This window comes from Dama dama, chromosome 2, assembly GCF_033118175.1.
Source record: "Dama dama isolate Ldn47 chromosome 2, ASM3311817v1, whole genome shotgun sequence".
In the NCBI taxonomy this organism is placed as follows: Eukaryota; Metazoa; Chordata; class Mammalia; order Artiodactyla; family Cervidae; genus Dama; species Dama dama.
In genome coordinates this window covers 31,445,614-31,470,254 of record NC_083682.1, presented here as the reverse complement: position 1 = coordinate 31,470,254, position 24,641 = coordinate 31,445,614, and the positions used below count along the sequence as shown (strand labels likewise).

The 24,641-nt window shown below is 37.5% G+C and overlaps 1 protein-coding gene across 1 annotated transcript in view; it reads left to right on the top strand.

The window, feature by feature from the left end:
• The window catches only part of LOC133068438 (glycerophosphodiester phosphodiesterase domain-containing protein 4-like), a 125,541-nt gene that overhangs the window by 83,939 nt on the left and 16,961 nt on the right, over nucleotides 1-24,641 (top strand). The window lies entirely within an intron of this gene.

Genomic DNA, 24,641 nt, shown 5'->3' with positions numbered 1-24,641 from the left:
CTTCTTTTTCTGCTCTGATTGCTTTGGCCAAAACTTCCAACACTATGTTGAATAGTAGTGGTGAGAGTGGGCACCCTTGTCTTGTTCCTGATTTCAGGGGAAATGCTTTCAATTTTTCACCATTGAAGGTGATGCTTGCTGTGGGTTTGTCATATATAGCTTTTATTATGTTGAGGTATGTTCCTTCTATTCCTGCTTTTTGGAGAGTTTTAATCATAAATGAGTGTTGAATTTTGTCAAAGGCTTTCTCTGCATGTATTGAGATAATCATATGGTTTTTATCTTTCAATTTCTTAATGTGGTGTATTACATTGATTGATTTGTGGATATTAAAGAATCCTTGCATTCCTGGGATAAAGCCCACTTGGTCATGGTGTATGACTTTTTTAATATGTTGTTGGATTCTGTTTGCTAGAATTTTGTTAAGGATTTTTGCATCTATGTTCAACAGTGATATTGGTCTGTAGTTTTCTGTTTTTGTGGCATCTTTGTCTGGTTTTGGAATTAGGGTGATGGTGGCCTCATAGAATGAGTTTGGAAGTTTACCTTCCTCTGCAATTTTCTGGAAGAGTTTGAGTAAGATAGGTATTAGCTCTTCTCTAAATTTTTGGTAGAATTCATCTGTGAAGCCATCTGGTCCTGGGCTTTTATTTGCTGGAAGATTTTTGATAACAGTTTCGATTTCCTTGCTTGTGATGGGTCTGTTAAGATCTTCTATTTCTTCCTGGTTCAGTTTTGGAAAGTTATACTTTTCTAAGAATTTGTGCATTTCATCCAAGTTGTCCACTTTATTGGCATAGAGTTGCTGGTCGTAGTCTCTTATGATCCTTTGTATTTCAGTGTTGTCTGTTGTGGTCTCTCCATTTTCATTTCTAATTTTGTTAATTTGGTTCTTCTCTCTTTGTTTCTTAATGAGTCTTGCTAATGGTTTGTCAATTTTGTTTATTTTTTCAAAAAACCAGCTTTTAGCTTTGTTGATTTTTGCTATGGTCTCTTTAGTTTCTTTTGCATTTATTTCTGCCCTAATTTTTAAGATTTCTTTCCTTCTGCTAACCCTGGGGTTCTTCATTTCTTCCTTCTCTAATTGCTTTAGGTGTAGAGTTAGGTTATTTACTTGGCTTTTTTTCTTGTTTCTTGATGTAAGCCTGTAATGCTATGAACCTTCCCCTTAGCACTGCTTTTACAGTGTCCCATAGGTTTTGGGTTGTTGTGTTTTCATTTTCATTCATTTCTATACATATTTTGATTTCTTTTTTGATTTCTTCTATGATTTGTTGGTTATTCAGAAGCGTGTTGTTTACCTCCATATGTTTGAATTTTTAACAATTTTTTTCCTGTAATTGAGATCTAATCTTAACTGCACTGTGGTCAGAAAAGATGACTGGAAGGATTTCAAATTTTTTGAATTTTCCAAGACCAGATTTATGGCCCAGGATGTGATCTATTCTGGAGAAGATTCCATGTGCACTTGAGAAAAAGGTGAAGTTGATTGTTTTGGGGTGAAATGTCCTATAGATATCAATTAGGTCTAGCTGGTCCATTGTGTCATTTAAGGTTTGTGTTTCCTTGTTAATTTTCTGTTTAGTTGATCTATCCATAGTTGTGAGTGGGGTATTAAAGTCCCCCACTATTATTGTGTTACTATTAATTTCCTCTTTCATACTCGTTAGTGTTTGCCGTACATATTGTGGTGCTCCTATGTTGGGTGCATATATATTTATAATTGTTATATCTTCTTCTTGGATTGATCCTTTGATCATTATGTAGTGTCCTTCTTTGTCTCTTTTCACATCCTTTATTTGAAAGTCTATTTTATCTGATATGAGTATTGTGACTCCTGCTTTCTTTTGGTCTCCGTTTGCATGAAATATTTTTTTTTCCAGCCCTTCACTTTTAGTCTGTATGTGTCTCTTGTTTTGAGGTGGGTCTCTTGTAGACAGCATATATAAGGGTCTTGTTCTTGTATCCATTCAACCAATCTTTGTCTTTTGGTTGGGGCATTCAACCCGTTTACATTTAAGGTAATTATTGATAGGTGTGGTCCCGTTGCCATTTGCTTTGTTGTTTTGGGTTCACGTTTATACAGCCTTTCTGCATTTCCTGTCTAGAGAAGATCCTTTAGCATTTGTTGAAGAGCTGGTTTGGTGGTGCTGAATTCTCTCAGCTTTTGCTTGTCTGTAAAGCTTTTGAATTCTCCTTCATATCTGAATGAGATCCTTGCTGGGTACAGTAATCTAGGTTGTAGGTTATTCTCTTTCATTACTTTCAGTACGTCCTGCCATTCCCTTCTGGCCTGGAGGGTTTCTATTGATAGATCAGCTGTTATCCTTATTGGAATCCCTTTGTGTGTTATTTGTTGTTTCTCCCTTGCTGCTTTTAAGATTTGTTCTTTGTGTTTGATCTTTGTTAATTTGATTAATATGTGTCTTGGGGTGTTTCGCCTTGGGTTTATCCTGTTTGGGACTCTCTGGGTTTCTTGGACTTGGGTGGCTATTTCCTTCCCCATTTTAGGGAAGTTTTTAGCTATTATCTCCTCGAGTATTTTCTCATGGCCTTTCTGTTTGTCTTCTTCTTCTGGGACTCCTATGATTCAAATGTTGGGGCATTTCACATTGTCCCAGAGGTCCCTGAGGTTGTCCTCATTTCTTTTGATCCTTTTTTCTCTTTTCCTCTCTGCTTCATTTATTTCTACCATTTTATCTTCGACCTCACTTATCCTATCTTCTGTCTCCGTTATTCTACTCTTGGTTCCCTCCAGAGTGTTTTTGATCTAATTCATTGCATTATTCATTGTCAATTGACTCTTTTTTATTTCTTCTAGGTCTTTATTAAACATTTCTTGCATCTTTTCAATCTTTGTCTCTAGGCTATTTATCTGTAACTCCATTTTGTTTTCAAGATTTTGGATCATTTTTATTATCATTATTCTAAATTCTTTTTCAGGTAGATTCCCTATCTCCTCCTCTTTTGTTTGACTTGGTGGGCATTTTTCATGGTCCTTTACCTGTTGGGTATTTCTCTGCCTTTTCATCTTGTTTAGATTGCTGTGTCTGGAGTGGGCTTTCTGTATTCTGGAGGTCTGTGGTTCCTTTTTATTGTGGAGGATTTACCCAGTGGGTGGGGTTAGACGATTGGCTTGTCAAGGTTTCCTGGTTAGGGAAGCTTGCGTCAGTGTTCTGGTGTGTGGAACTTGATTTCTTCTCTTTGGAGAGCAATGGAGTGCCCAGTAATGAGTTTTGAGATGGGTCTATGTGTTAGGTGTGACCTTGGGCAGCCTGTATGTTGATGTTCAGGGCTATGTTCCCGCGTTGCTGGAGAATTTGCGTGGTATGTCTTGCTCTAAAACTTATTGGCTCTTGTGTGGTGGTTGGTTTCAGTGTAGGTATGGAGGCTTTTGGACAGTCACTTGTTATTTAAAGTTCCATGTAGTCAGGAGTTTTCTGGTGTTCTCAGGTTTTGGGCTTAAGTCTCCTGCCTCTGGATTTCAGTTTTATTCTTCCTGTAGTCTCAGGACTTCTCCAACTATACAGCACTGATAAGAAAACTTCTAGGTTAATGGCAAAAAGATTCTCCCCCGTTAGGGACACCCAGAGAGGTTCAGAGTTACATGAAGAAGAGGAGAGGGAGGAGGGAGATAGAGATGAGCAGGAGGAGAAAAAGGGGGACTCAAGAGGAGAGAGACAGATCTATGCAGTTGTCTGTTCCCAGAGTAATCTCCATAGCCCAGACACCCACAGAGATTCACAGAATTGGATTGGGAAGAGAAGGAGAAAGGAGGAAATAGAGGTGTTCTGAGGTAGAAAAAGGAGAGTCAAGATTGGGAGAGAGTAATCAACCCACTCCTGAATAAAAATGGCAACTGAATACTGGATTCTTAAATGTTCACAATTTATATCATATACTGGAAAACAGAAATTAAAAATCTAGAGTAGAGGTTAGACTCTTAAAAATACTATATTAAAAACGAAAACAAAAACACACAAAAAAAATTTTAGAAATATATATGAAGTTCGGTTAAAAAATAGGGCTTCTCTTCTTTTTTTTTTGTAAGGTTATAGTGTATTGAAAATGAAAATTAAGGAGTAGTAGAGGAGTACTAGAGGACTTTAAAAGAAATAGGAGAAAAAGAAAAATAGAAAAGAGAAGAGAAAAAGAAAAAAAAAGAAAAAGAAGAAAGAAAAAAAATTTGTCTCTAATTAAAAAAATCGTCAGTGTGGGTTCGGCTCAGTTTCAGATAACTCCTCATTCCAGCTTACACTTCTCGATATCTACAGGCCCTTTCCGGTGTAGTCAGTGTTTTCTACAGGGATTTTAATCTGTGGCACCGGTCCCTTCTAAAGCGGTTCCCTTTGTTTATTTGGCTTCTGTTGGCCGGTCTCTTCAGAGCCTCATTTCCGCCCTGACACAGGCGGGCGAAGGTGGACACTTATTCAGGTAGCTAGTTCAGTCGTGCTGCTGGGAGGGGCTGGCGCTGCAGGGAGGGGCTGGCGCTGCTTTCTCCGTCTGCGCTGCTCAGGCTCCAGCTGCTTTATATGGAGCACGTCCCGCGCTGCGCGTGGTTCCAGCCCTCAGGTGTTCCACAAAAGCGTGGAACAAAGAGCTGTGCCTGCTCTTTGTGCCTTCCCCATCAGAGTGGTCCAGGCAGTCAGGGCTTGATGGGCGCACTCTCCCCGGGTGCGGCACGCCCACTCCCTTCCGCGGTCCCAGTCTCAGTTTCCCTCGGCGGTAGTCGGGTGCGTGCGCCTTCTGCCCTCCGCGTCCCCAGCCCCAGTCCCCGCCCACGCCGGTCGGGTGTCTGCGCCCTGTGTCTCGCTGCGACCCTCCCGGTGGATGTCGACCATCCAGAATTTCACGAGGTCTTTGATTAGAAACTGGGGGCCTGTTTGCAGTGCAGCAGGGGATGCGGTCCTTGGGGCTGAGCCTGCTCCCTTCCCCTCCCCCCTGCCTTCTGCCTCCGGCAGGGCTGGGCCGGTCCGCAGCCTGCGAGCTCTTCTCTGGACTTTCTCAGTCCCTTTGTTCTGCAAACGGCCAGCAGTGTGTTCGGGCCAGTTAATTTTCTCTCTCTTTTGCTCTCTCACAGTTCAAGTTGGCAACTCACAAAAGCTCCCTCCGATTGTCCTCAGGGCACTCAGGCCCGGACCCTACCCCAAGCAATGCCGCCCGCTCCTCTCCGTTCCACCCCCACTTGCTGGTGGCGGATGCGGTTGTCTGGGGTACTTTTCTGCTGTGAGTTGCTTTTAGCCTCGTAATCTGTGGGTTTTATTTATTGTTTCCCTCTCAGTCAGGTTGCCCTCTGAGATTCAAACACTTCCCCCAGGCCCGCCAGTGCGAGGGTTTCCTGGTGTCTGGAACCGTCCTCTATTAAGACTCCCTTCCTGGGACGGATCTCCATCCTTAGCTCTTTTGTCTCACTTTTTATCTTTTATATTTTGTCCTACATCCTTTCAAAGACAATGGGCTGCTTTCTGGGCACCTGATGACCTCAGCTAGTGACCAGAAGTTGTTTTGGGAAGTTTGCTCTGCGTTCAGTTATTCTTTTGATGAATTTGTAGGAGAGGAAGTGATCTCCCCATCCTACTCTTCCGCCATCTTGGCTCCTCCATCTAGAAGTGTGTTGCTAACTTTTTAAAACTTTGAGGATTTTGTATCAACCCTTAGTGTTGACTTCTGATTTAAATTCATTGTGACCTGAGAACACTCTGTATGATTTCGGTATATAAAATGTATGTAAACTTATAGCTCACTATATTCTTCATCTTGGTGAACCTCTCATGTCCATCTAAAAATGATGTGCTTGCACTGTTGGGTGTGGTATTCTATAAATATCAATTAGTTCAAATTGGCTGACAGTCTTTTGAAACATTTTATACTGAATTTCCACCCCCCCAACCCCGCTTTTACTACTGAGTTAACCCAAAGCATTAGGGTGCCTGTTAAACTCACATATATCAGAGAACCTACTATGAAACTTTATTATCAATTTTAGACATAAAGGAGGCAATCAATAGGCTTAGACAAATCAAGAAGAGTTCAGAGACATTGATTTCAGCTTTGCATGTATATTCCTTTATTAGACACTCTATGGCCCACAATAATATATAAGGCCTCCAAGTTAGTTTTTGTAGAGTTGTTTCACTTAGAAGGGAAGCATTTGATTTATCAAACATCTCCATTAAGTACTCCCAGAGGGTTTTGTAAACTTATATGACCTAATCCAGGGACCCATGCCTCATAAATTCACATTCAATATTTATTTACAAAATATGTAATAAAGAAACATTCAACCAGGATTATTCATCCTTCTTAAAGGATTATTCACCCTTCTTTGGAACATCTTCTATGCATAAAGGTCTCTATTCCTAGCAAATATTATTATTCTATTCAGAAAAGACGTAGCTATCATGTCAACAAAAAGGTTAGACCATTCTTCTGCCTTCTTTCTTCTGGGTGCAGCCTCTTCAGTCAGAGAGAAATTAAGGGTTCTATATGCCTCATCTATCAATTATAGAGAAGGGAGTGTTAATATCTCCAACTATAATTGTGTATTTCTCCCTTTAATTCTGTTTATTGTTGTTTTCTTGTTATTGGCGGGGTTGTTTGGCTTCTTATAAACACTTTTATTAGGTTCATTTACATTTCAAATTGTTAGGTCTTCTAGCTGAATTCATCCTTTCTTTATGAAATGCTCATTGTTGGTGGTTATAATTGTCTAATGGTTACTTCTATTAATATTGCCCTGCTGGTTTATCATTAGTGTTAGTTTTTGTCCTTCTTTCAGCTCCTTTGCATATTTTTATTTATTTGTTTGTTTTGTTCTTTTATCACGCAGCTTGTGGGACTTTATTTCCTGAACCAAGGACTGAAACCAGTCCCTCACCTTGAGTGCCCAGAGTCCTCTAAGTCCTGGATCACCAGGGAATTCCCAGTATTTAAATTACATCTCTCATAAGCATAATATTACTGGTTTTTGTTTTTATATTTGTGAGGATAATCTTTTAATGGGAATCATTGGTCAGTTAATATTTAGTTTACTAATGTAATTGTATTTACATTACCATCATGACATTTTTTCTATGTATGCTCTCTATTCTTGGTGGATTATTTCAGCCTTTCCTTCCTATCTTTAAATTTCTTACTTAAATTAATATTGTTTAGGATTCTGTCTCTTCTATGGGCTTTTTACATTTTTGAATTATTTCTTAGTGGCTGCTTAGGGATTATAAAAAGTATTGCTAATTTATTATAATCCACCTTGAATTAATATTATTCTATCTTTGATTGTGTGGATGACAACAAACTGTGGAAAATTCTGAAAGAGATGGGAATACCATACCACCTTACTTGCCTCCTGAGAAACCTGTATGAAAGTCAAGAAGCAATATTTAAACTGGACATGGAACAACGGGCTGGTTCCAAATTGGGAAAGGAGTACATCAAGGCTGTGTATTGTCACCCTGCTTATTTAACTGGATGAAGAGTACATCATGTGAAATGCCAGGCTGGATGAAGCACAAGTTTGAATCAAGATTGCTGAGAGAAATATCTATAATCTCAGATATGCAGATGATAACACTCTAATGGCAGAAAACAAAGAGGAAGAGCCTCTTGATGAAAGTGAAAGAGGGGAGTGAAAAGCTGGCTTAAAACTCAACATTCTGCTGATTCATATCAATGTATGACAAAACCCACTGAAATGTTGTGAAGTAATTAGCCTCCAACTAATAAAAAAAAATAATAATTAAAAAAAAAAAGAAAAAAAAAAAAACCTCAACATTCAAAAACAAAGATCATGGCATCCAGTCCCATCACTTCATGGCAAAGAAATGGGGAAACAATGGAAACAGTGATAGACTTTATTTTCTTGGACTCCAAGATCACTGCAGATGGTGACTGGAGCCATTAAATTAAAAGACGCTTGCTCCTCAGAAGAAAAGCTATCACCAACCCAGACAGCATATTAAAAAGCAGAGACATTACCAACAAATGTCCATCTAGTCAAAACTACAGTTTTTCCAGTAGTCATGTATGGATGCGAGAGTTGGACCACAAAGAAGGCTGAGTGCTGAAGAATTGATGCTTTGGAACTGTGGTGTTGGAGAAAACACTCTTGGGAGTCCCTTGGGCTGCAAGGAGATCCAACCAGTCAATTGTAAAGGAGATCAACCCTGAATATTCTTTGGAAGGACTGATGCTAAAGCTGAAACTCCAAACCTTCAGTCACCTAATGCGAAGAGGTGACCCATTTGAAAAGACCCTGATGCTGGGAAAGATTGAAGACAGGAGGAGAAGGGGACGACAGAGGATGAGATGGTTGTATGACAACATTGACTCAGTGGACACGAGTTTGAGCAAGCTCCAGGATTTGGTGATGACAAGGAAGCCTGTGCAGTCCATGGAGTTGCAAAGTCAGACACAACTGAGTGACTGAACTGAACAATAAAGAAAATGTAGAATATTAAGTCCTTAGAAGTAGGGTAGTCCATTTACTACCCTGTCCCATATGTGCTGTTGTTCTTATAAATAATACTTTTAATAATGCTTTATTTTATAACCCCCAAAGTATATTTTATTGCATTAAAAATAATCTAGAATATTTTTTAGATTATTCTTTTTATTTTGAGATGGTTGCAGGTTAGCATTAAGAAGCAATACAAAGTAATCCTGTGTACCTTTTACCCAGTTTACTCCAATGATAAAACTTGCAGAATTTTAATATGATATCAAAACCAAGAATTTGAGATTGATGCAATCTATCAATCTTATTCAAATTTCCCCAAAATTACTTATATTCATTTTTATGCATTTTTGGGGATGAATATATTTAGTTCTCTATATTGAGACACCCCCAGCATGCTGCAGTCCATGGGGTTGTGAAGAGTCAGACACAACTTGGCAACTGAACAACATTTAGTTTTCTGCCATTTTATCATATGTGTGTTTGTGGATCCAACACCACAACCAATATGTAAACCTATTTAATCACCAGAAGTATTCCTTTTGTTGCCTTTTGATAACCACATTCCCCTTCCTTCCATATCCAACTCGGCTCAAACCCTAACTTCCTCAATGAATAATTACTTCTGTAATTTTATATTCTTAAGAAAGATATAGAGAAGAATCATAGTGTGCAACTTGTTATGACTGACTTTTTTCCACTCAGTATAATTCCCTTTGAGATTCATAAAGATTGTTGCTTGTATCAATAACTGGTTCTTTTTCATTGCTGAATAATATTCCATTATATGGATGTACTAGTTTGTTTAATTATTCATCACCTGAAACATATCTGGTTGTTTCAGTTTATGAACTATTATAAATAAAAGTTATGAATATTTGTGTGTAGCTTTTCTTTGTTCAGCATAGGTTTTCATGTGAACATAATTTTTAGCTAAGATTTTATAACTTATTGAGACTTTCTTCTCTTTATTTTTTATTTTTGGCTGTGCTGGTTCTTTGTTGCTACATGGGCTTTTCTGTAGTTGCAGTGAGCAGGGGCTACTCTTTAGTTGCGATGTGCAGGCTTCTCATTGTGGTGGCTTTTCTTGTTGCAAAGCATAGGCTCTAGGTCACGTGGGCTTCAGTAGTTATAGAACATGGGCTCAGTAGTTGCAGCTCTCGGGCTGTAGATCACAAGCTCAATAGTTGTGGCTCAAGGGCCTAGTTGCTTCATGGCATGTGGGATCTTCCTGGACCAGAGAATGAACCCATGTTTCCTGCATTGGCAGTTGGATTCTTTATCTCTGAGCCACCAGGGAAGCCCTTGCCTCTCTTTAAAAACTGTTTTATACATCTGTGGGAGAGGGTGCGGGTGGGATGATATGGGAGAATGGCTTTGAAACATGTAAATTATCATATGTGAAACGAATCACCAGTCCAGGTTCAATGCATGAGACGGTGCTCAGGGCTGGTGCACTGGGATGACCCTGAGGGATGGGATGGGGAGGAAGGTGGGAGGGGTGTTCAGAATGGGGAACACATGTACACCCATGGCGGATTCAAGTCAATGTATGGCAAAACAATACAATGTTGTAAAGTTAAATAAATAAATAAATAAATAAAATAAAAACTTTTACTTATGTTACAATGCACTTAAAATTTACTTTTGCAGTAATTTTTAAATATACAACTCTGTGGTTTTAATGTGCATTCATTACATTGTGCAACAGTCACCACTATCCACCTACTTGACACTTTTCATCTTGTAAATTCAAATTCTGTTCTCATTAAACAATGAACTCCCATCATTCCCCACCCCTGTACTTTGGAAACCGCTATTCTATGTTCTGTCTGTGATTTTGATTCATATGAGTGGAATCATATAGTATTTGTCTTTCTGTGACTGATTTATATCTCTTAAGATGAAGTCCTCAAGATTCATCCAAGTTGAATTCATCCATTGAAGAATGTATTCCTTTTAAACTGAATAATAATTCACTGATATGTATACAATTATTTGCTTATTAACTCATCAATAGATGGACTTCCCTGATAGCTCAGTTGGTAAAGAATCCACCTGCAGTGTGGGAGACCTGGGTTTGATCACTGGGTTGGGAAGATCCCCTGGAGAACAGAAAGGCAACCCACTCCAGTATTCTGGCCTGGAGAATTCCATGGACTGCATAGTCCCAGGGTTGCAAAGAATTGGACACAACTGAGTGACTTTCACTTTCACTTCACTTTGGGTTGCTTTCATGTTTTAATTATTGTGAATAAAGAAGCTGCTATGAAAATGAAGGTACAAATATCTCTTCAAGGCCCTGTTTTCAGTTTTTCTGGACATACACCAGGAAGTGGAATTGCTGAATCATACAGTAATTCTATTTTTAATTTTTTGAGACACCACTGTACTATTTTCCACAGCATCTCTAAAAACAGGAGGACACGAATGTTTCAGTTTCTCCAAACTGGCACATCCTTGTTGAATTCTGGTTTTCTGATGCAGCCGTAATGGGTTGGTTTTAGTTCTTCTTGAAATGTATGATGGAATTCACCAGCAGAGTCATTGGATACAGGGCTTTTCTTTGTTGGAAGAATTTTGGTTAATAGTTCAATCTCCTTACTGATTATATAGCTATTCATATTTTCTAATTCTTCATGATACAGTCTTGGTAGGTTTCTTGATTTTAAGAATTTGTCTTTTTCACCTTGGCCATCCAATTTGTTGAGATACAATTGGTCATACTGCTATATCCCTTATAATCCTTTTATTTCTGTAAAACTTCTAATAATGTGCCCACTTTCATTTCTGATTTCAGTAATTTGAGTCTCTTCTCTTTATCATAGTACCTCTAGCTAATGGCTTATTCATTTTGTTGATGTTTTCAGAGAACTAATTTTTGGTTTCTTTGATTTTCTTTATTGGTTTTCTGTTCTTTATTTTGTGTCTTCCCTAGTCTTCATTATTTTCTTCCTTTTGCTATGGGCTCAATTTGTTCTTCTTTTTCTAGTTTCTTAAGTTGTAAAGTTATATTGTTGATATGAAATCTTTCCTACTTTTAAAAAATTCTTCTTTCCTTCCACTTTTATTAAAATATGCATATAACTCTGTAAGTTTAAGTTATACAGCATACATAATGAATTTGCTTACATTCATCATTAAATGATTATCACAAGAAGTTGAATGAATATCCATCATCTCATACAGATGCATAATTGGAGAAATAGAAGGTTTTTCCTTGTGATGAGAACTCTTAGGATTTCCTCACTTAACAGCTTTCACATATAACATACAGCAGTGTTAATTATATTTTTCATATTGTACATTATATCCATAGTATTTCTTTTTAAAAAGTTTTAATTGAAACATGGTTGATTTACAATGTAGTGCTAGTTTCAGGGGTACAGCAAATTGTTTCATATATATATATATATATACACACACATACTTATGTATGTGTATTTAATTTTTCAAAGTATTTTCCATTAAAAGTTGTTACAAGTTTTGAATGTAATTTCATGTGCGATACAAAGTTCCCTTCTTATTTTATACTTGATAATGTTTATATCTTAATCCCAAACTCTTAATTTATCCCTGCCCACCATTTCCCCTTAGGCAACCATAAATTTTTTTTTTTATGTTTGTGAGTCTGTGTTTTGTAAACAGATTTGTTTATATCATTTTTTCAGATTCCATAAAAGTGATATCATATGATATTTGTCTTTTGCTGTCTGACTTTATATGACCATTGCTAGGTTCATCCACATTGCTGCAAATGGCATTATGTCATTCTTTTTATGACTGAGTAATATTCCATTGTGACACACACACCCCATAGAATCTTTATACATGTATCTGTCAATGGACATTTGCTTCCATGTCTTGGCTATTGTAAAGATTGCTGCTGTGAACTCTGGGTACACAAATCTTTTGAATTAGATTTTTTCTTTGAGTTTATGCCCAAATGGGATTGCTGGATCACATGGTAAGTATATTTTTAGCTTTCTAAGGAAACTCCGTACTGTTCTCCTCAGTGGCTGTACCAATTTACATTCCCACCAGGAGTGTGGGAGGATTCCCTTTTCTCCACACCTTCTTCAGCATTTATTGTTTGTAGATTTTTTGATAATGGCCATTCTGACTAGTGTGCAGTGATGCCGCGTAGTTTTTATTTGCATAAAGACACTGATGCTGGGAAAGATTGAAGACAAGAGGAGAGGGGGACAACAGCAGATGAGGTGGTTGGATGGCATCACAAACTTGATGGACTTGAGTTTGAGCAAGCTCCAGGAGTTGGTGATGGACCAGGAAGCCTGGCATGCTGCATTCCATGGGTCACAAAGAGTTGGGCGTGACTGAGTGACTGAACTGAATTGAATAATTAGTGATGTTGAGCATCTTTTCATGTACATTTTGGCCATCTGCATGTCTTCTTTGGAAAAATGTCTATTTAGATTTGCTGCCCAATTTTTGATTGGATTGTTTGCTTTTTTGCTATTGAGCTGCATGAGCTGTTTGTGTATTTTGGAGCTTAATCCCTTGTCAGTCACTTAATTTGAGAATGTTTTCTCCTATTCTGTGTGTTGTCCTTTCATTCGTATATGGTTCCCTTTGCTGTGCAAAAGCTTTTAAGTTTAATTGGGTTCCATTTGTTTATTTTTGTTTTTACTTTCATTACTCCTGGAGAGGGATTGAAAAAGATGTGATTTATGTTAGAGAGTATCCTACCTATGTATTCTTCTAACACTTTTATAGTAGCTTATCTTATGTTTAGGTCTTTATTTTTGTGTATGGTGTTAGAGAATGTTCTAGTTTCATTATTTTGCTTCTAGTTGTCTAGTTTTCCAACACCACTTATTGAAGAGACTGCCTTTTCTCCATTATGTAGTCTTGCCTCCTTTGTTGTGAATTAATTGACCATACGTGTGTGGGTTTATTTCTGTTCTTTATATCCTGTTCCATTTATTTATACTTCTGTTTTTGTGCCGGTACTATACTGTTTTGATTACAGAGTTTTGTAGTATAGTTTGAAGTGAGAGACTGTGACCTCCAGCCCCTTTGTTCGTAAGATTGTTTTAGCTCTTTGGGGTCTTTTGTGCTTGTGTACAAATTTTTAAATTTTTTGTTCTAGTTCTGTGGAAATTGCCATTGGTAATTTGACAGGCATTTCCCTGAATCTGTGTATTGCCTTGGGTAGTATGGCCATTTTAACAAATTATTGACAACGGGAATTTTGCAGAAACTAACACCTGTGGCCAGCAATTTGTTATGTAAGTGAATAGTAATACATCTCCAGTCAGTAATGTTTGGGTAACAAAAAACTTATTGATAGGTCTGTGGTCAGTAAGTTGTTAACAGTATTGATTTTTCTATTCCAAGAGCACAGTATATCTTTCCATCCTTTTTGTACTATCTTTAGTTTCTTTCACTAGCATTTTAACAGTTTTTGAAGTACAGTCTTTTTGCCTCCTTAGGTAGGTTAATTCTAGGTATGTTATTGTTTTTGATACAGTGGTAAATGGGATTGGTTCCTTAGTTTCTCTTTTGGATATTTTGTTGTTACTGTATAGAGTCCAATGGATTTATACACATTAATTTTGCATTTTGCAGCTTTATTGAATTTATTGATGAGTTATGGTGGTTTTCTGGTAGTGTCTTTAGGATTTTCTGTGGATAATATGTCATCTACAAACATTGACAGTTTTACTTTTTCTTTTCCAGTTTGGATTCATTTTATTTCTTTTTTCTCTGATTGCTGTGGCTAGGACTTCCAAACCTATGTTGAATGAAAATGATGGGAGTGGGTCTTCTTGTCTTATTCCTGATCTGATCTTAGAGGAAGTGCTTTCAGCTTTTTAACTTTGAGTATGATGTTAGTCATGGATTTGTCATATATGTGGCCTTTATTATGTTGAAGTATGTTCTCTGTTTTCCCACTTTCTTAGTTTTTATCAATGGATGTTGAAATTTATCAAAAGCTTTTTCTGCATCTATTGAGATGATCATATGGGTTTTATTCTTCAGTTTCTTAATGTGGTATATCACAATATTTGATACCATTGAAAAATTCTTGCAACTCTGGGATATATCCCCCTTGATCATGGTATATGAGGCTTTTAATGTATTGTTGGATTTGGGTTGCTCATATTTTGTTGAGGAATTTTGCACCTGTCTTCTTCTGTGACATTGATGATATTGTTTGAAAGTAACACTTCTAAACTCATTGTGTCAGGCTGCCATCACTCTGATATCAAAAGCAGAGATATCTTTTTAACAGCTGAGTAATATTCCGTGGTGTATATGTACCATAGCTTCCTTATCCATTCATCTGCTGATGGGCATCTAGTTTGCTTCCATGTCCTGGCTATTATAAACAGTGCTGCGATGAACACTGGGGTGCACATGTCTCTTTCAGATCTGGTTTCCTAGGTGTGTATTCATTTGAATCAGTTCTAATGAGATGGATGAAACTGGAGCCCATTATACAGAGTGAAGTAAGCCAGAAAGATAAACACCAATACAGTATACTAACACATATATATGGAATTTAGAAAGATGGTAATGATAACCCTATATGCAAAACAGAAAAAGAGACACAGATGTACAGAACAGACTTTTGGACTGTGGGAGAAGGCGAGGGTGGGATGTTTCGAGAGAACAGCATCAAAACATGTATGTTATCTAGGGTGAAACAGATCACCAGCCCAGGTTGGATGCATGAGACAAGTGCTCAGGGCTGGTGCACTGGGAAGACCCAGAGGGATTGGGTGGAGAGGGAGGTGGGAGGGGGGATCGGGATGGGGAATACATGTAAATCCATGGCTGATTCATGTCAATGTATGACAAGAACCACTATAATATTGTAAAGCAATTAGCCTCCAACTAATAAAAATAAATGGGGGAAAAAAAAGCAGGGATATCACAGAAAAGAAAATTACAGGCCAATATTACTGATGAACATAGATGCAAGAATCCTCTGATTTTTTTTTTAATGTAAGCATTGATAGCTATGAATTCCCCCTCCCCCAGCACCGTCTGAATTTTGGTGCATCCCATGAATTTTGGTGTTTTCATTTTCATTTGGCTCCATGTATTTTCTTATTTCCCTTGTGGTTTCTTTCTGTATCCATTAGTTTCTTGAAAGTGTATTGTGTGCTTAGTCACTCAGTCATGTCCAGCTCTCTGCAACTCCATGGACGATAGCCCGCCAGACTCTGTCTATGGGATCCTCCAGGCAAGATTACTGGAGCTGGTTGCCATGCGCTCCTCCTGGGGATGTTCCCAGCCCAGGGATCGAACCCAGGTCTCCTGCATTGCAGGTGGGTTCTTTCCCATCTGAGCCACCAGGGAAGCTCAGGAAGTGTGTTAAGTCCCACAAATATGTGAGTTTTCTGATTTTCCTTTTGTTAAACTTCTAACTTTATTGTGTTGTGGTTGGATAGGTTACTTTGATATTTATATTTTTATATCTGTTGAGACTTAATTTGTGGCCTACCATATCTGAATTGGGAATTGTCACATATGCACTTGAGAAGAATGTGTATGCTGTTATTGGGTTGAGCATTCTGTGTCTTAGATATAGTTAGTTTCTTGTATTGATTAAGCCCTCTGTTTCCCTACTTATCTTCTGTGTGATTGTTCTATTCATACTGAGAGTAGGATATTAAAATTTCCAATTATTATACAGCTTCAGTTCTGTGAGTGTTTACTTTGTAAATTTCACTGTCCTGTAATTAGGCAGATAAATGTTTATAATTAATATATCTTCTTGTTATATTGACCCTTTTATTAATATATAATGTCTTTCTTTTCCACATATAAACTTTTTTGACATAGTGCCTGTTTTGTCTGTTGTTAATATAGCCACCCACGATCTTTTTAGTTACTGTTTGCATGGAATATCTTCTCTGTCCTTTCACTTGCAATCTATTTGTGCCTTTGGATCTAAAAGGAGCCTCTTGTAAACAGCATAAAGATGGGTCATATGTTTTTATGCATTCTGCCAATCTTTTGTTTGATTGGAGAGTTTAATTTATTTACATTTACAATAATTACTGAAAAGAGGGAATACTATTGTCATGTTTTTTACTGCTGTCTTTTTTGTAAATATTGTTTCTGTTATCAGTTGTTTTAATTTGTTATTTTTATATACCTTATAATTTTCCCCTTATTTTCTACTTTACTGTTTTCCTTTATGTTTAGCTGGGTTTTTTTTTTTTTTTGTCATAAAATACTTAAATCCTTTTCTGGTTTCCCTTTTTATGTATTCTATACCTAATTTTTTGTGGTTACCATGGCAATTACCGTTACCATCCTAAAGTTATGACTCTGTGATTGAATTTTTACCAGCTTAAATTCAGTAACATGCAATAACTCTTCTCATTTATAACTCCAGCCTTCCAAATTCACTTATTGATGTCAGGAAATTTTATCTTTATGTACACTATGTGCCTCAAAGATAAACTAATGATTCTTATAAATGCAATAGTTTCTCAAATTATGCTGAAGACAACATGTGGAGTTGATAAAACAAAGTTACAAAATTACTAGCTGTTAGACTAATAATTCCGACTTTCTCCTTTAGATCTTTTACTAAATTATGTGTGAAATAAAAACTATAGTTACAAAATTGTTAAAAATAATACTAGCTTTTATATTTGCCATTGACTTTTATTGAGATTTTTATGTGTCTGTAAGACTTTGACTTACTGTCCCTTGACTACCTGATGCAAAGAACTGACTCGTTGGAAAAGACCCTGATGCTGGGAAAGATTGCAGGCAGGAGGAGAAGGGGACGACAGAGGATGAGGTGGTTGGATGGCATCACTGACTCAATGGACATGAGTTTGGGTAAACTCCGGGAGTTGGTGATGGACAGAGAGGCCTGGCATGCTGCAGTCCATGGGGTTGCAGAGTCAGACATGACTGAGTGACTGAACTGAACTGGAGGATTCTCTTGAGTTTTTCCTACAGGGCTGGTTTAGTGGTCATGGACTCCTTCAGCCTTAGTTTTTCTGGGAATGTCTTAAATTTCCCCTTGTGCCTGTGCATCTCCAACAAGACAAATGTTATTCTCTGTTCTGCAACTTCTTATCTCTGCATGAGTAGGAAAATGTTATACCTTTAGAGATCAGAACCTTGAGAATGGTCTAACCTGAGCAGTTCAGGCTGTAGGCAACATTCTTATTTGTCTCAAAAGCCATAGAATACACAGATTAAAGTAAAAAAAAAAAAGATCTAATATGGACTCAGATTTGCTCTTTGGTATTATACCTCTTATATTTGACAGATAGGTTTTTCTGGGTTTATGAATCTTGGTTGACAGTTTTTTTCTTTTAACACTTTGAATATTTGAACCCACTGCCTACTGTCTGCCAAAGCCTGACAAGAAGTCTGAGAATGTTTTGAGGATACCTTGTATGTGGCAAGTTGCTTCTCTTGGTGATTTCAAGATTCTTTCTTTGCCTTTGGCTTTTGAAAGTTTGATTAGAGTGTGTCATAGGGTGTACCTCTTTGAGTTCATCTTACTTAGAGTTCATTGGATATTTACCTCTGTATCTTTTGTTAAATTTGGGCATTCAGTGATTATTTCTTCAAATATTCTCTCTGCCTCTTTCTCTCTCCTTCTTTTGGAACCTTAAAATACACCTATTGACTTGTTTTATGATGTCCCACAGATATCTTAGGCTCTGTTCCCTTTTCTTCAATCTTTTTTGCTTTTTTCTTCAGAATCATAAATATCTATTGATCTATCTTCTAGTTCACTCATTCTTTCTTCTACCTGATCAAATCTGCCTTTGAATCTTAATAGTTAGTTTTTCATTACAGTTATTGTGATTTTCAGCTCTAGAATTCAGCTCTAGGGTTTTCTAGGTTTTCTGTCTCTTTATTAATGTTTCCATTTTCTTCATATATTTAAAAAACTATCTACATCTTTCTTTAGTTCTCTGAGTATCTTTAGGATGGTTTTTTAAAAAGTTTTTATTTTGTGTATCAGCCATCAGCTCTTTTCCAGGGACAGTTTTTTTAAATTTAGTTTTTCCTTTGAATGAAAAGGACTTTCTTATTTCTTTTTACACTTTGTGATTTTTCTTAAAAACTGGACATTTGAAAATAATTATCTGGCAACTCTTGAAATCAGATTCTCCCTTTCCCCAGGGTTTGCTGCTTTTTGTTATTTGTTTGTATTTTGGCTCTCTCTATGCTAACAGTCAGCCTGGGGGTATAAACTTAAGGTCTTCTCAGGTCTCTAATGTGCCTGTCCCTGGACATGTGTGGTCATTTTGTAACTTTCCCCATATATGTAATTGCTGTTTATATATGTATTGACTATGCCAAAGCCTTTGACTGTGTGGATCACAATAAACTGTGGAAAATTCTGAAAGAGATGGGAATACCAGACCACCTGACCTGCCTCTTGAGAAACCTGTATGCAGGTCAGGGAGCAACAGTTAGAACTGGACATGGAAAAACAAACTGGTTCCAAATAGGAAAAGGAGTACGTCAAGGCTGTATATTGTCACCTTGCTTATTTAATTTATACCCAGAGTACATCATGAGAAACGCTGGGCTGGATGAAGCATAAGCTAGAATCAAGATTGCTGGGAGAAATATCAATAACTTCAGATATGCAGATGACACCACCCTTATGGCAGAAAGTGAAGAAGAACTAAAAAGCCTCTTGATGAAAGTGAAAGAGGAAAGTGAAAAAGTTGGCTTAAAGCTCAACATTCAGAAAACTAAGATCATGGCATCTGGTCCCATCACTTCATGGCAAATAGATGGGGAAACAGTGAAAACAGTGTCTAACTTTACTTTTTTGAGCTCCAAAATCACTGCAGATGGTGATTGCAGCCATGAAATTAAAAGACGCTTACTCCTTGGAAGGAAAGTTTTGACCAACCTAGATAGCATATTAAAAAGCAGAGACATTACTTTGTAAACAAAGGTCCGTCTAGTCAAGGCTATGGTTTTTTCAGTAGTCGTGTATGGATGTGAGAGTTGGACTATAAAGAAAGCTGAGTACTGAAGAATTGCTGCTTTTGAACTGTGGTGTTGGAGAGAAGACTCTTGAGAGTCCCTTGGACTGCAAGGAGAGCCAACCAGTCCATCCTAAAGGAGATCAGTTCTTGGTGCTCATTTGAAGGAGTGATATTTAAGCTGAAACTCCAATCCTTTGGTGACCTGATGCGAAGAGCTGACTCATTGGAAGAGACCCTGATGCTGGGAAAGATTGAGGGCAGGAGGAGAAGGGGAAGACAGAGGATGAGATGGTTGGATGGCATCACCGACTTGATGGACCTGAGTTTGAGTAAACTCCAGGAGTTGGTAATGGACAGGGAGGCCTGGCAGGCTGAGGTTCATGGGTTTGCGAAGAGTCAGACATGACCGAGTGGCTAAACTGAACTGAGCTATAACTTATTAACTATGGACATCTAGAGCTTCCCTGAAAGTTGTAAGACTTCAATAGACTCCATAGAATAAAAATATTAATAGTCATATTAGACAGATTCGCCAGTGTAATTGTCCAGGATGAGATCAGGTTCCTGGGGGTTCTTTTTCTGCTATCTTCTGAGAATTGTTTGCCATGAATATAAGTTGTTACTTCTATGAGATTAATGGTTAGAATGAATGGCAAGAATGGATTAATGGCAAGCATACAATTGCTGGGGTATAGTAGTTTTCAAAGTTTTATAAGAAACTTTGTAAATTTTATTTAGTTTGTAAGACACTTTCAAACATTTTCAGAGGGCCTGTACCTCTTTACATCCCACCAGCAATGTATGATGATTCAGAGCCTCTCTGTCCTTACCAGTTTTTGCCATTGTCATTTATTTTTTTGTTTTAGCTTTGAGAAAATTTTTATTGCACATTGTTGAATTAATTTGTTTGAATAAACAGCACACAAAACAAAGATTTATGTTGTGAAAATCCCTGAAGCTTCTAATCAGCAGTCTGCAAGGCATGGAGACTTTGGTTTTGTGTCTTTTTAAGTCATATATTTCCATTTATTTTTAGATTTTGAACATAATTGGTTTCCAAATTATTTTTTAACCTACCCTGGGATTTATTTATATATATTAGTCCATAGTTCAGTTTATTCTATTACCTCAAATCAGTGCTAGCCCATTTAATGCACCAACACCGAATAGAAATTATTTTGCGATTTAATTGCTTTATGGATATTGAAATATCTGATATGAAAATTAAAGTTTTCAATATTTTAAATTTAACATTTTGTAAGTAATAGTTTTGTTTGTTTTCCTTTTACTTTTTATTGAAGGATAATTGCTTTACAGAATTTTATTGTTTTCTGTCAAATTTCAACATGAATCAACCATAGGTATACACATATCCCCTCCCTTTTGAACCTCCCTCTCATCTCCCTCCCCCTTCCACCCCTCTAGGTTGATACAGAGACCCTGTTTTGAGTTTCCTGAGCCATACAACAAATTCCTCTTGGCTATCTATTTTACATGTGGTAATGTAAGTTTCCATGTTAATCTTTCCACACGTCTCACTGTCTCCTCCCCTCTCCCCATGTCCATAAATATATTCTCTATGTCTGTTTCTCCATTGCTGCCCTGTAAATAAGTTCTTCACCACCATTCTTCTAGATTTTGAATATGTGTGTCAGAATACGATATTCATCTTTCTCTTTCTGACTCACTTCACTCTGTATAATAGGCTCTAGGTTCATCCTCCTCATCAGAACTGACTCAAATGCATTCCTTTTTATGGCTGAGTTATTCCATTGTGTATATGTAGCAAAACTTCTTTATCCATTCATCTGTCGATGGATGGACATCCATGGGCATGGACATGCTTCCATGTTATAGCTATTGTAAGTAGTGCTGCAATGAACAATGGGATACATTTGTCTTTTTCAATTTTGGTTTCCTAAGGGTATATGCCTAGGAGTAGGATTGCTGGATCATCTGGTGGTTTTTGCCATGGTTCCTGACCCTGAAATGCTGCTCTTTTCTGTGAGAATGAATGTGCCCCCAATGGACCTGGTGCATCATGCACTTTTCACAAGGCTGTACAAGTATTAATAAATCAATCCTTGTGTGATCGGATATGCATTTGATGTGCACTTTAATTTTCATAGATATATAGAATACTCTTTCAACTTTGTCCTTTAATACTACAGAAAAGGAGAAAACCTACACATGAGTACTAAAAAAATCTGATCTTCTCCAGAAATCAAAACCAAATATGTGACTGTTAGCTGGTGATTTTTTTTTTCTTTCTCATTTTTTCTTTTGAAATTGAAAGTCAGTTGAGTCCGACTCTTGTGACCCCATGGACTGTAGCCTGCCAGGCTCCTCTGTCCATGGAATTTTGAATTTCCCAGGCAAGAATACTGGAATGGGTTGCCATTTCCTACTACAGCCATTGTCATTTTTACTGTAGCCCTTCTATAGGTGTGTAGTGATATCCCACTGTGGTTTTAATTTCATTCTCTGGTGGGTAATGATACTGAACGTCTACCATGTTCTTAGTTGCCTTGGTCTGTCCTCTTCAATGAAATGTCTTATCATTCTTAACTGAATTTTATTGTTGAATTTTGAGAGTTCTTTCTGTATTATAGATATAATCCTTTGTTGGATATTTTGTTGCATATATTTTGTCCCAGTCTATTTCTGTAGCATCTCCTACACAGTATTCCACAGAACAAGAGTTTTAAAATTTTGATTAGGTCTAACATCAGTTTTCCCTTTTATGAATCTTGCTTTTACTGTCGAGTCTAAGAGTTCTTTGTCTAGCCCACAGGTCTCAATTTTTCCTGAAAGGTTTATAGTTTACATTATGTATTTGTCTATGATCCATTTGAGTCAATTTTTATATTAAGTGTGTGGTATTAGGTTGAAATTTTATGTTTTTTTTCTTTTTCTTTTTGCCTATGCCTGTATGTTTTTGGCCAATTGCTCTAGTCCAGTTTGTTGAAAAAACTTCTTATCCCATTACGTTTCTTTTGGACCTTTGTAAAAAATCATTTTGACATTTGTGTGGATCTATTTCTGGGTTTAAAATTACGTTCCACTGTTCCATATGTCTGTTCCTTCCCTCATACCACATTGATTTGATTACTGTAGCTATACAGTATGCCTTAATACTGGGTGCAGTGATTCTCTCTCACTTTATTCTTCTTTTTCAATATAATTTTAGTTAATTTGGGACCGAGCCTTTTGGCATACATTTTAGAGTCAGTTAGGACAGAGGAGCCTGGCAGGCTACAGTCATGCACAGGTTAATTGTACAGAAAAAAACAAACAAAACAAACCAAGGAAAACTTGGTGGTATTTTGATAAGAATTGCATTAACCTACAGATCAGTTTGAGGAGAATTGACATCTTTATGATGTTGACTTTTCCAATTCATAAATACATGTGTCTCTTCACTTTTAAAATATTCTTTGATTATCTTCATCAATACTTTGTAGATTTGGGCTTACAGATCCTATGCTTGTTAATACCTATGTATTTATATTTCTTTGGGGTAATTGTTAATGGTATGTTGTGTTTCAGTTTCTATAGGCTCATTATTAATATATAGAAGTTGTGAATGGTTTTTGTGTGTTGGCTTCAAAAAGTTTTGCTACTGTTTCCTTATTTCTGTTTCCTAATCTTCTGGTGATCTGAAGAATTGTCTTAGAGACAGTTCTAGCATATTGGGTAACTAATCGCAAGCGCTACTGTGAAAGTGGTAGTATTATTTTTATCTTACAGTTTATATACTGAGCCTAACAGCCTGCGAAGCTAGTACAAGACAAAGCTAGATTCAAATGCAGACTGCACACAGCTGTTTCCAATATGCTATGTCATCTCAGGGTTAAAACAAATTTTTTGAAGGGATTTACATGGTATATTTTGTGAGAAGTTTTCCCTGAAACTGACAACTTGATTAGAATTACTAGATGCTTTACTTATTTTCTGTCTCTATAGACAGTGCACAAATATCTACTGACCTGCAGGTGGTGCTAGTGGTGAAGAATCCAACTGCCAGTGCAGGAGACATAAAAGATGTGGGTTTGATGCCTGGGTTGGGAAGATCTCCTGGAGAAGGAAATGGCAACCCACTCCAGAATTCTTGCCTGGAAAATCCCATGGACAGAGGAGCCTGGTGTGCTATAGTCCATGGGGTTGTAAAGAGCTGGACATGACTGAAGTGACTTAGCATGCAGTGCATAGGGAAATTTGGGTTCCATTTTTCCTACTGAGTGCTTTAAAAAATTCTTTATATTTGAAGTATAAATATTTACCAGATTGGTATTCATTTCTTTTTTCCTTCAGTTAACTGTTATGAATCAGGTACTAGATATAGAGAGGTGAGTAACACAGAGTCTCTGCCTTTAATTTGCTACAGTCAAGTAAAGAAGACTGATAGGAAAGCAGGTAGAGTAATGGGTGTTAAGCATTCTGCTGAAAGTAAGTACATCTGCTACACAATAGTGTGCTGGAGCTGGAGCATATCAGCTTATGGGTGCAAATTGTAGGAATAGTTACATGACATCAGTCACGTCCAACTCTTTGCAACCCCATGGACTGTAGCCTGCCATGCTTCTCCGTCCATGAAACTTTCCAGGCAAGAATACTGGAGTGGGGATGTGAGGGCGATCTGGTTGCGACATCTGTCACCCCACTGATCGCCAGGGTTGATTCGGCTGATCTGGCTGGCTAGGCGGGTGTCCCCTTCCTCCCTCACCGCTCCATGTGCGTCCCTCCCGAAGCTGCGCGCTCGGTGGAAGAGGACGACCATCCCCGATAGAGAAGGGCCGGTCTTCCGTCAAGGGTATACGAGTAGCTGCCTTTCCCTGCTAGAACCTCCAAACAAGCTCTCAAGAATACTGCAGTGGACTGCCTTTTCCTTCTAACAGGGCTTTCCTGTCTCCTCCCTCCCTCACTCCCTCCCTTTCTTTCTTCCTTTTTTGTCTTAGGGCACATAATTTACTAAAATACTACTATTACTGTTAACATAGAGAACAAGCTTATAGTTACCAAAGAGATAGGGGGGAGGGATAAATTAGAAGTTTGGAATTAAAATAAACACACTACTATATATAAAATAGCTAGCCAACAAGGACCTGTGTACAGCACAGGAAACTATACTCAAGATCTTATAATAACCTACACTGGAAAGTATCTAAAAAGAATATAGATTTAGATATAGGTATGTACTTAATCACTTTGCTATAAACCTG